We start from the raw sequence: 12271 nt of genomic DNA, 5'->3' as shown, positions 1-12271 counted from the left end.
GAGATGGGGGAGCAGCTGAGGACTCTAGATTCATTAACTAAGAAGAGAAAGACTAAGAACTGGTGGCCAGGAGCAGACTTGCAGAATGTGCCCTTTGGAGATGTAAATTGTTATATATGCCTGAGTGGGTTTTTTCGTTTGTGTGTTTTTTAAAAAGCTAAAGTGGATAGAGAGAAACACTTTTAACTGATGAGATATGGAAGGGATTATAATCAATGTAATGAAACAAGTTATATGAATTGTTGAATATGAAACTGATGATGTGCCCTGTAAACTTTCACTCAAACCACAATAAAATCCTTAAATTTAAAATAAATAAATAAACCCTGTACAGGGTCGCTGTGAGTCAGTATCGACTCGGTGGCACACAACCATCACCACGATGGCTAGGAATTCTGGTGTGGCACTGTAGGATAAGCACTGGACTGCTAACTGCAAGGTTGGTGGTCCAAACCCACCACATTCCTCGGAAACCCTATATAGGGTTGACATGAGTCAGAAGCGACTTGACGGCACGTAACCACAACAGAATGGCTAAGATTTTAAAACAACAACAGCAGAAAACTACAAATGTTGGCAAGGATGTGTGGAAATTGGAATCCTTACCCGTTGCTGGTAGGAATGCAAAATGGTATAGCCACTGTGGAAAACAGTGTGGCAGTTCCTCAAAAAAACTAAAAACATAGCTACCATCTATCTCAGCAATTCCACTTCTAGGTAAATCCCCAAAGACTTGAAAGTAGAGACTCAGACAGAGAGTCGTAGACCAATATTCACTGTAGCACTACTCACAATAGTCAAATGGCAGAAACAGCCTACACGTCCATCTACAGATGAATGGCTGAAGAAAATACGGCACAGACATACAATAGAATACTGGTTAGTAGGGGAAATGAAAGCTTCATACATGCTACAGTATGAATGGAGCTTGAACACATTATGCTGAGCGAAATAAGTCAATCACAAAAGAACAAATATGTTATGACCTTATTACGAGAAGCAAGAAAAGACAAATGTAGAAAGACCAAAGTTTATTAGTAGTTACCAGGGGCAGGAGGGAGGGAGAAAAAGGGGAGTTAACAGTGATGGAAAATTTGCATTTAGTAGGGGTAAGGATGCACAGCTGACTATTTAATGGTTGTCGATAAGTTGTATACCTGTAAACAGTTGAACTGAAAAAAGTGTTCTTTACATGTATTTACAACAACGACAAAAACAACAGAGTAGCTGCTGAGGCTGCTTATGTACAGCCAGATACCTCACAGGACTTAGTTCCTTGGTTTGGAGGTGTAGGGTCATAGTTTCATGGGACATACCAGTTAACAAACCTAATAACATGGTTAGTGTTTCTGTTCTACCTCATAGTTTAGTGTGTGCTGTCTGGGGTCCTAAAAGCTTTCAAGCAGCCATCCAAGGCACAGCTGATCTCTATTTACCTGGAGCAAGAGAGGAAGGAGAGTCAGGAATAAGAGGAAGATATGGAATGTGTGGCTGTGGCTAATTGCCTCCCTCCATGAACAATTTCGTCCTTTGTCATAAGACCAGAACTGGATGGTGCCTGGTTACCACACTGAACATTTTTATCAGAGATTCCAGAGAAAAATACTGATCAAAAGGGGTAAACTACAGTACCAAATTCAAATTCTCATGGACTCTAGACTTTCTAGAGCCATGGAGGGGTGGGGTGGATGAACCCCTGAAACTATTGTCCTGTGATAATCTTTATATCTTAAACCAAAAATATCCCCTGAAGTCATCTTTAAACAGAACAAAATTTAGCCTAACTAGCAAAAAGGTTGGCCTTGAACATTATGTTCTTTTAAGAACTACCAATATGGGATCATATTGACAACAGCACCTAGAAAGACTAGATAGGAGCTTAGTGGGCACTGAGTTGATATCAATAGGGAGGAACAACTCAGAAATGGTTGTCATCAGTGTAATCTCTGAATAATACATACACAGACTGTTGAATTGGTGCATGTTTTGCTGCATATAATCTTAACAAAATAGATAAAATTTAGGAGAAAAGAAAAGCAGCCTCTATCATTGAGTCAATTCCAACTCATGGCAACCCAGTATGTGTCAAGGTAGACTTGTGCTCCATCGGGTTTCAATGCTGATTTTTCAGAAGCAGTTCACCAAGACTTTCTTCCAAGGTCCTCTGGGTAGACTCAAATCAACAACTCAAGCCATGTGTTAACTGTTTGGTTCTGCTGTGCATGGGGTCGCTATGAGTCGGTTCCGACTCGATGGCACCTGACAACAACAACAAGGAACTCCATATCTCATATGATGGTGGTGGTTGTGTGCCATCAAGTCAGTTCTGACTCATAACAACCCTGTATAGGGTCTCCAAGGCTGTAAATCTTTACAAGAACAGAAAGCCTCATCTTTCGCCCACAGAGTGGCTGGGGTGGATTAGAACCGCTGACCTTGCAGTTAGCAGCCCAACTCATAACCCACGACGCTACCAGGGCTCTTTAATATCTCAGATGTTGTTGTTGTTATGTGCCATCCAGTCGGTTCAGACTCATATCGACATTGTATAGGGTTTTTGAAGAGCAGCGCATTAACTGTAGTCTGGCGTATTAACCCACAGCGCCTTACCAGGGCTCCAATATCTCATATGTTGTTGTTGTTGGTGGTGTTAGGTGCCATCGAGTTGGTACCGACTCATAGCAACCTTATGTACAGCAGAATAAAACATCGCCCAATCCTGGGCCAACCTCACTATGGTTGCCACACTTGAGCCGACTGATGCTGCCACTTTGCTAATCCATCTCGCTGGGGGTCTTCCTCTTTTTCTCTGACCCTCCACCTTACCAAACATGATATCCTTCTCTAGCGACTGGTCCCTCCTAACAATTATGTCCAAAGTATGAGAGACGAAATTTGGCCATCCTGGCCTCCAAGGAGCACTCTGGCTGCACTTCTTCCAACACAGATCTGTTGGTTCTTTTGGCAGCCCATGGCACCTTCAATATTCTCCTCCAACACCATAACTCAAATGCATCAATACTTCTACGGTCTTCCTTATTCACTGTCCAGCTTTTGCATACATATGAAGTTACTGAAAATACCATGGCTTGGGTCAGGCACACCTTAGTCCTCAAGCTGACATCTTTGTTCTTTAACACTTTAAAAAGGTCTTGTGCAGCAGATTTGCCTAATGCAATACGTCATTTGATTTCTTGATTGCTGCTTCCGTGAGTGTAGATAATTGATCCAAGAAGATCGAAGTCCTTGAACAATGAAGATTGACAACTTCAGTCTTTTCTCCGTTGATAAGAATGTTGTTTATTGGTCCAGTGGGTGAGGCTTTTTGTTTTCTTTATGAGATGCAATCCATACCAAAAGCTGTGCTCTTTGATATTCATCAGTAAATGTTTTCAGCAAGCAAGGTTATATCATCTGCATATCATAGGTTGTTAATGAGTCTTCCTTTAATCCTGATGTACATTTTTCTACATATAACTCAGCTTCTCAGACTATTTGCTCAGCATTGTTGTTGTTGTTGTGTGCCGTGGAGTCGGTTTCAACTCATAGCGACCCTGCACAGGGTTTCCGAGGCTATTAATCTTTACGGGAGCAGAACGCCTCATCTTTCTCCCGCGGAGCAGCTCGTAGTTTCGAACTGCTGACCTTGTGGTTCACAGCCCGATTCGTAACCACTACGCTACCAGAGCTCCTTATTTGCTCAGCATACAGGCTGAAAAAGTATGTTAAAAGAATACAACCCTGTCACACACCTTTCTTAATTTTAAACCATTCAGTGTTCCCATGTTCTAGTCAAACAAATGCCTCTTGGTCCATGTACAGATTCCTCATGAGCACAATTAAGTGTTCCGGAATACTCATACTTCACAATGTTGTCCATAGCTTGTCATGATCCACACAATCGAAAACCTTTGTGTAGTCAATAAAGCACAGGTAAACATCTTTCTGATCGTCTCTGCTTTCAGCCAAGATCCATTGGACATCGGCAATGATATCCCTCGTTCCATAACCTCTTCTGAATCCGGCTTGAACCTCTGGACGTTCTCTGTCAATGTATGATTGTAGCCATTTCTGTATTACTTTTAGTAAAACTTACTCGCATGGGACATCAAAGATATTGTCTGATGATTTCCGCATTCCATTGGGTCACCTCTCTTTGGAATGGGCACAAATATGGATCTCTTCCAGTCAGTCAGCCAAATAGTTGTCTTCCAAATTTTTTGGCATAGATGAGTAAGCACCTCCTGTGCCACCTCACTTTCTTGAAAGATTTCAATTTTTATTCCATCAATTCCTGGTGCCTTGTTCTTTGCCAATTCCTTCAATGCATCTTGGACTTCTTCCTTCAGTATCATTGGCTCTTGAACATACGCTACCTTTTGAAACAGCTGAATATCAACCATTTCCTTTTGGTGCATATAAAGGATGCAAAAAAGTAGTAGCTGGTCTCCAAAGAGGACCTTGCCCTCCAATGAACTATGCTGATTTAACATGCTCACCTTTCATTTTCTTTTCAATAAGAATTAAAATGAACCTCAGTAAACGTTGGCTTCTCCCTTTCTGATGACCTCAAATATAGTAGGAATGGCCCTGGGAAGCCAGTTTCAGGATAAGGGGGTCCTCATCTTCAGTTAAACAGCTCTTGGCATTCAGGACAATGCATTGCAGCTTTTTCTTTTTATTTCAAGTCCTAAGAGCCTCATCTTCAAAGCTTAACTTCCCAACTGGGTTCCAAACTCCAACTGGGGTTGGCAGTGGCAGGACTGGGAACCAAGAACAGTGTGCAAAACACATAGCCAGCCCACAGCATCTAGTCCACAGAAGTGCTTTAGATGGGAAAAATTCAATTACAGTTTTTTTTAAGACTAACACTAAAAAATCCAGTAACGCTATAGATTCACCTTTGCCAATGGAAGCTTAGAAAGAAAATTAGCTGGAACTGGAAGCTCAAAGCTAAGGAATAAACTAGACAATTGGCCCCTGGGTATACACCACTACTATCACTTTGGTGAGCTACTGCTGAAATCAACAACAAAGCAATAAACTCAACCCATTGGTTCTCTTAGCTTAGGGAGACCTTCCACCTCATTCCCTCTCAGGGAACCTTGGAGTCCTCCAACCCCCTTCTTCCTCCCTCACATTTCCTTCAGAGGAAAGGAGATGGTATGGGTTTGAGAACCGGAGGGGTCCCTGCCAAAGGCCTTCCTGAACCAGCCACAAACAACCTGGCCCCCACAGACCTGACAGACACATGGGCTCAGTACCCTGTTTGGCAACAGGAAAACCCTCAGGGTGTTAAAGCAGGGAAAGGGAAGTGAAGCTCATAAGCAGCTGTTGGAACCACTGAACTTCAGAGATTTACACAGATCAGACAGAAGCCCCATGTGTCCCCTGACCCCCAGCAGGGACTGGATCACAGCCCTGGCCTCCCAAGCAGTTGGGACAATGAGCATTGCATTCCCTGGCATTCTCCTTCTGAGACTTTATAAAATCTGCCAGGCATTCTGAGAACAAACAGAGATACAACAATGGGAAGCCCAGAGCATTGTTTGGACTCTAGTGGGGACCCACTGCCCCAGTAGAAATGGAAGAAACAATTCTGAGTATTATGTGTCAATCCCCCATATGCAGCCAAAAACTGATCCAGGAAGCAGACATTGTGTCTGCTTTATCAGTTCCTTAGTGCCTAATACTATGCCTGGCAGATAGTAGGCACTCAGAATATTTGCTCCATAAATGACAGAGAATGATAAACATCATCTTTATGACCAGGCACCCAGATGGGAAGGAAAAAAGTTCATCCATTCATTCAACAAATTCTTATTCACTCAGCTTCTCCTCTGTACCAGGCACTATCCTAGACACAACAGGAAACCAAGTAAGCCCCTGTTTAATAGGTACAAAGGAGAAAGCCATAATGCTCTCAACAAACTTACTTGTTGTTGGGTGCCAGCAAGTCAATTTCAACTCATATGACGGAGTACAACTGCCTCATAGGGCTCTGTTTTGTTCTGCTTACTTTTTATTGTGAACTAGTCAAGGTTTACAGAGCAGATATTCAGTTTTACATTCAACAAATCGTGTATTTCGTTTCATTTCAATGCCTGCCTGTAGTCCTTTCCATGTAACATCACTTATCCTACTTCTTCCTGATGATTCTTGTTCTCATTCAATCTTCTTTCCTAACCCTGAATTTTGTCTTTAGGTAAATGAGGCCCGTTTGATCTTGAGTGGCTGACCATTCCACGGTGTGCATACCATGGTATGCAGGGCTGTTGTCCCCTATATGCCTATCTAATGCTTGGCTGGAAACTGAGCCATGAGAGTAAGTTCACTTCCAACTTACTGTGACCAAGGGTCTCGTTCAGACCAGTAAACCTGGTCTTCTTTCTAATTTTGAGTTTTGTTCCACATTTTCTTGTCCCCTATCCAGGACTTTCTAATGTGTTATGAGAACAGTTGGTAGTGGTAGCTGGACACCATCTAGTTTTTCTAGTCTCAGGGTCGTAGAGACTGATGTTCACATGTCCCATTAGTTCACTGGACTAACTGATTCCAAGAGTCATCAAGCTTTATCCCTCCTTTTCTTCCGCACATGGAGGCCTTCAATGGTCACTTATGAGCTTTTAAGAACCCAGTTCCTACTAACAAAAGTAGGCTGTAGAGCATTCTTTGTGGACTGGCTATGACCACTGACCATGGTGTCCCCTGAAACTATAGGCCTGTGCATCCAGGCCCAGCACCTGATTCCCTCCAGGTATCAGTTTTCATAACTTCGCCCCCGTGTGCTCCACCACATTCATGGCTCTGTTTGCTATAAGGGTAAACACCTATGCACAAATATCCTGTCAAACCAAAGGGTTTTCTAGGCTATAGTCTTTACAGGAACAGATGGCCAGAACTACTAGGTGGGCTCTAACACTTAACCATTATAATACTCACCCATAGAAAAACCAAAAACCCCACAACTGCTATTGATAGTGACCTTACACGACAGAGCAGAACTGCCCTGTAGGGTTTCTGAGGCAGTCATCGTTACAGAAGCAGGCTGCCACATCTTTCTCCCATAGACTAGCTGGTGGATTTAAACCTCCAACCTTTTGGTTAGAAGTTCAGTACTTTAACCACTGTGCCATCCGATTACTTACTTAAGTCATAAAAACCCAAAGCCAAATCCACTGCCATCGAATCGATTCTGACTTATAGCAACTCTCTATGGAATTTCCAAGTCTGCACATTTTCACAGGCGCAGAAAGCTTCCTCTCTCTCCTGTGAAGCAGACGGTAGATTCAAACTGCTGACCTTTCAGTTAGCAGCCAAGCACGTAGTTCACTACACCACCATTTCATAAGGCTACTAGGGCCTAGGGCTTAGTCCTCAGGAAATGACGTCATCTTCTAGGCCAGGATCCTCAATCTGGGATGTGTAAATCAGTTGTGAGAGGTCGCTGGGTAAGGGAAATGGGATTACCTCTTTGGTGCTTTTGTCTTCATCTGTCCGTGAGCAGAAGCCAGTGTGTGAGTATCACGTGCATGCCCCAGACACCACACAATGCTGTGGGACAGAAAGAAATCCAACATCTTCAGCTGAGAGGCACCAGGGATCTGAAAAGTCACTCCAGCAAGTTATACTTCAACACCAGGGCTCAAAGAGTGCTCCCAAGGCAAGCTGGCTCCTTCCCTGTACCCCCCATACACACCCTCAGATGTTACTGTTCTGAGCTGAATCAGCAAATCTTTCTCAATCTTGGAAGTCTTCTGCTCACTTCCACGTAAGCAGATACCAGCTTTGCTGATTTTTGCCAGGATGGGAAGAAGGAAGGAGCTGGGGCCCAACACCCCTCCTTGGGTGGCAGCTCATAAATGGAGACGCCCTGAGTCACACTTGATTCCTTAACCAAAGCCCCATGAAGACAGCACCAAAGTCACACCCTAATCACCAGCCTGCTGAGTTATGATGGCCAGGAACCAGCTGCCAGGGAAGAAGACTCACATGGCTGAAACCTGACACAAGGGGCCATTTCCCCCAAGCCTGCCACAAACCTCCTGTGTCACCCTGCAAGCTGGCTCCAAAGGCAGAGAAAAACACTCAACAGCACCAAGCCATCTCTAACAAGAGGCACAGGGCAATCTGGGACAACATGGCACACACAAGGGCAACACGCCCAGAGCCTCTGACATGATACAAGCAAGGGCCTGGCCAGACAGACAAAGTACACAGAGATGCTGGGTGGAGTGGAAGGAGGTGTTTCCACTGTGGCCAATGCTGAGTAGTGGGGCTGGCATTTCCAGGCCCTACAGAGGCAGTACAGCTTCCCAGCCTGCAGGCAGCGCCCAGGGAGGTGGGCCTCCGCCAACAGGACACCACTAGTTTGAGTCTTCCTGAAAGTGGCCCTGCACTGTCCCAGGTCATGCCAGGTGCCTCAGGCTCTGAGGTCAGCTTACACAAAGACCAGGACAGCTGAATTCTGTCCAAAGCAGAGGTCTACTCATTTCCCAGGCCAATACCTGACCCTGTCTTTTCACCAATCTCTCAAGGAAGAGCTCTGAGTGACCAAAGGTTGGCTAAAGGCTGACAGGGCAATTCATCCTGAGTGGGCTAAAGCACATACCAGAGAAGGGGGTAAAAAGCAGTGGTGCAGAGGCAAGGAGAAAGGCAGTCACACAAAAGGGTTCTCAGTTCATTAAGTGAGGGAGCTACAGGACCACACCATCTATAGAATAATGTGAGGGGCCTGCCTGCCCACACCTGACCGCCCAGAGAGGCAGGCTGACCCAAGTGTGCAAAACTCACTGAATGGGAACTTGGTCATGGATAATCACGACTATCCACACAGAGGGGGGCGGAATGTGCAAACTTCAAGAAGCTATCTGGCCAGGGTTGCTGGTGTTCAAGCTGCTCCAAATGGACCAGGCCTGTCATCTTCTCAAGACCTTCTCACCTTGGTTAATAAGCAAAGATAGAGGCACAGAAAAATGTTTAAAGAGTCAGGTACTGTGTGGGAAGCAAAACTCGGACCACAACTGTTCAGTTGCAATCCTTTGGTTAAATTATCTCCAAGTCAGGGACCTTCGGCTCAGCTGCTCCCAACAGTACTGGACCTTAAAACACTCAACTTCAACTTCATTAGAATAATCCACTACAACTGCTGGGATGTTTTTCAAAGGAAAGAGGAACTCCTCTGGTCCGGTCTGCCTAAATGTCCCCTAGGTGCTAAGTAAGAGGGGGTTCTGGGGCAAGTAGAGAAGTAGGTTGGTTCAGTCACCCACGATCCTACTCCTTTCAAAGAAGCGGGTCAGTGCACAAGAGGAATCCAAACTTGACTGTCCGATTTAGCTGGTTCACTTGGCTCTCTATCGCAGCTCTTAGAGGTTGCCAATTTTGTGTCCATGTCTGACTCAAAGCCAGAGAGCACAATCCTCAAAAGAGGAGACCTAGAAACACAGAGTCAGGTGAAACAACGGGCCTTCATTTCTAACTTGAGAGTGGGTCACCCTCTCAGAATCTTTCCAGATCAGACTGGGTAGAAATAGAGGCTATGTTATTGCCTAAAGAATTCTCTAGGGGACTGTCCAGAATAGGAGTACAAACTGAAGTGCCAGAAAAGAACCTTCTGACAGGGAAGAAGATTAAACACTCTACTACAGCACGAAAGTGGTGAGCTCTCTAGCCTAAGGGGGATGATCTATGTGACTGGAAGCAGACAACTCAAGCTCCTGAAACAGTCTAAGTTATACAGCCCCACAGCCAAAGGAGCTCTGGTAGCGTAGTGGTTACGAGTCGGGCTGCTAACCTCAAGGGCAGCAGTTCGAAACTACCAGTGCTTCCACAAGTGAAAGATGAGGCTTTCTGCTCCCGTAAAGATTTACAGCCTCAGAAATCCTATATAGGGTCACTATGAGTCAGAACCGACTCCACGGCACACCACCACCACCATAGCCTACCAAGCAGATATCAATCTGATACCTCACAATATGCCTAGGCAGCAAAGGGAACAGAAAATCATGTCGGATCTCCCTCTTGGATCCACAGGGAATTAAGCTCCCACAGAAAAGAAAGGGAGAAGAGTCTCCAAGAGAAACTACTCAGCGGCAGACATGAGAGACCCTGGCACAGTCAGTCAGTCAGTCAGGGATGCACCAGAGAACACCAACTGCTGATTCCAAGCCATCAGCAATAAAAGAGACAGATGCCTGCCAGCCTCATACCTTCTGGAGACTTCCTTTAGCTTTTTGGAATGGGATGGGAGGCAGTGGGGTGAGAGGTAGGGCAAAGGTTAGGCTAGGGTATCATGACTGAAATATCCAGCATGAAAAGGCACAGAGCCTCCTTTCCTGGATGGACAGGAGTCCAAGGAAGCCTGGCACACATCCAGCACAATCAGTCTCTTCCCAAGGGTTCCTGGAAGTCAACAGGCCCATAAACAGGAAGTACTAAAGCTAAGATGAGAAGAAAGGCACACAAATTGGACATTCCCCCATGCAACACCCCAGCAAGTTCTCCCATACAGACAAACCTGCTGTTTACCTCAGAGATTCAGCCTCTTGCCTCAATTAGGAAATGAAGACCCCCCCACCCCACCCTATGGGTATCTCAACTGCAGGTCAAGGACAGCAGGAGTATGTCTGAAGAGTTTTTGCTTCTCCCTGAAGCTGCGGTAAGGGACTGGAAGAGAAGAGGAGGTGGGCTGCTGGAATGCAGGGAAGAAGGGCTCATCTCATATGAGGGAAATCAGAAAGAGGGAAAGAGGGGCTTAGGTCTGCAGGGACTGCAAGCACGGGGCTGGAAAAGTCTTACAAAATATGTTATAAATGGTGAAGTGGGGGGTGCAGAAGTAGTAGGCAATGGAGCAAAGAGACGGAAAAGGGCAGACTGAACCGAGAGGGATAGAAGGACCAAGACAGGACACAAGGTGGTGGGGAAGGAGGTAGAGGACACAGAGGATCTCCAAGGAGGTGAGGGCATTGAAGCTCTGGCCCAGGGATTTGGGGACACCAAAGTAAGGATGACAGGAAGCAGTCACAGGCAAACTTGAGGAGTGGGGAAGAACCCCGGGCCCCGAGTACTGAGGTGAGAGGAGACGGAGCCACGAGGCCCAAGAGGGGACACGGAATCGGGAGGTGAAGGCCCGGAGTTCGAGTTCAAACAGCAATACAGATCCAAGTGCTGGGGCCACAGGGCCAGCGGGCCAGCACAGAGGGCAACGCACAATCGCAGACCCATCCCGACCCGAGCGTCGGGAAGCAGCCGCAGCGAAATCCACCGACCCCAACCGTTCCCTACACCCCCCCGCCGGGCCTTGCGCCCCAGCCCGGATGGCAGCCTCACTCCCGGCTGGCTGCTTCCCTCCGCCGCCTGCCCACCCGCCTCCCCTATCCCGGACTGACCTGTCTCGGCCACCTCCCGTGCCGCTGCTGCTGCTCCGCACGCTCCACAGGATCCTCTGGCTACTGCCAAAACTTTTCCCATTAATCTACAGCCCCGCGGTGGCCGCAGCGTCACAGGCTGCGCGGCCCGGCCCCGCCCCCACCAGCGTGCCGTCACCACGCAGCTCGACCCTCCTTCACACCCCTTTCCGTCCCGGCCGCGGCCAATCACCGCGCCTTTTGGAGACTTCCCCTGAGTCTGCGATTCCGCCCACCACACGTTGTCCTGGGCCTGCTTGCAGCGCCCTCTGGTGCAGGATGTCAGAGCTGCCGTCTAAGAGAGCGGCAGGAGAGGAGCTGTGCAACTCCCTGGCCGGTAAAACAAGTCGGTCAAGTATCACAAACGGGAATTTAAACCTGGAAGGGAATTTAGAGGTTATCTAATACAACCTCCTCATCCTTCCAGTGAAGATATTTAGCCCCAGAGAGGATGCGTGACTTGCAGTAAGAAGCAGTGGTAAGGTTATAACCCGGTCTCTGTCCTCTTAATTCAGTGCTCTGTCCATTTGGAGGATGCGGTGCTGCCTGTCATTTTGATGAAGATTTAATTTCCATCCTGGAGTTCTTACCTATCTTCCCGTGTGCTTAGGCATTATGCTGGCCTACCTAAATGAGGACCGTCCTCTTTACTGTTGCACAAATTTCTCTGTTCACTTTTTTTGTTTACTTATGTTGCTTTTGTTAGGTGCCATTGAGTCAGTACCAACTTATAGTGACCCCATGCGCGACAGAACGAAATACTGCCTGCGCCAACCTCACAGTCCTTGCTACGCTTGAGCCTATTTCTGCTGCCACTGTGCCAATCCATTGTCTTTGATTTTTTGACTGCTGCTACCATGAGTGTT

At 46.5% G+C, this 12271-nt stretch overlaps 1 protein-coding gene across 3 annotated transcripts in view; it reads right to left on the bottom strand.

Annotated features, from left to right (window-relative positions):
* Positions 1 to 11511, bottom strand: part of PPARD (peroxisome proliferator-activated receptor delta) — a 102280-nt gene extending 90769 nt beyond the window's left edge. For all 3 annotated transcript variants that reach the window (XM_006860392.1, XM_006860394.1, XM_006860393.1), the window contains exons 1-2: positions 11388 to 11511; positions 7471 to 7554 (exon numbers count right to left, since the gene is read on the bottom strand). The gene's annotated coding sequence lies outside the window, so the exon portion shown is untranslated. The remainder of the gene's footprint in view (positions 1 to 7470; positions 7555 to 11387) is intronic.
* Positions 11512 to 12271: the final 760 nt, after the last annotated feature.

This window comes from Chrysochloris asiatica, unplaced genomic scaffold (assembly GCF_000296735.1).
Source record: "Chrysochloris asiatica unplaced genomic scaffold, ChrAsi1.0 scaffold00038, whole genome shotgun sequence".
NCBI classification, from domain to species: Eukaryota; Metazoa; Chordata; class Mammalia; order Afrosoricida; family Chrysochloridae; genus Chrysochloris; species Chrysochloris asiatica.
Note: the sequence above shows the minus strand (reverse complement) of the source record. Positions and strands in the feature narration are given on the sequence as shown.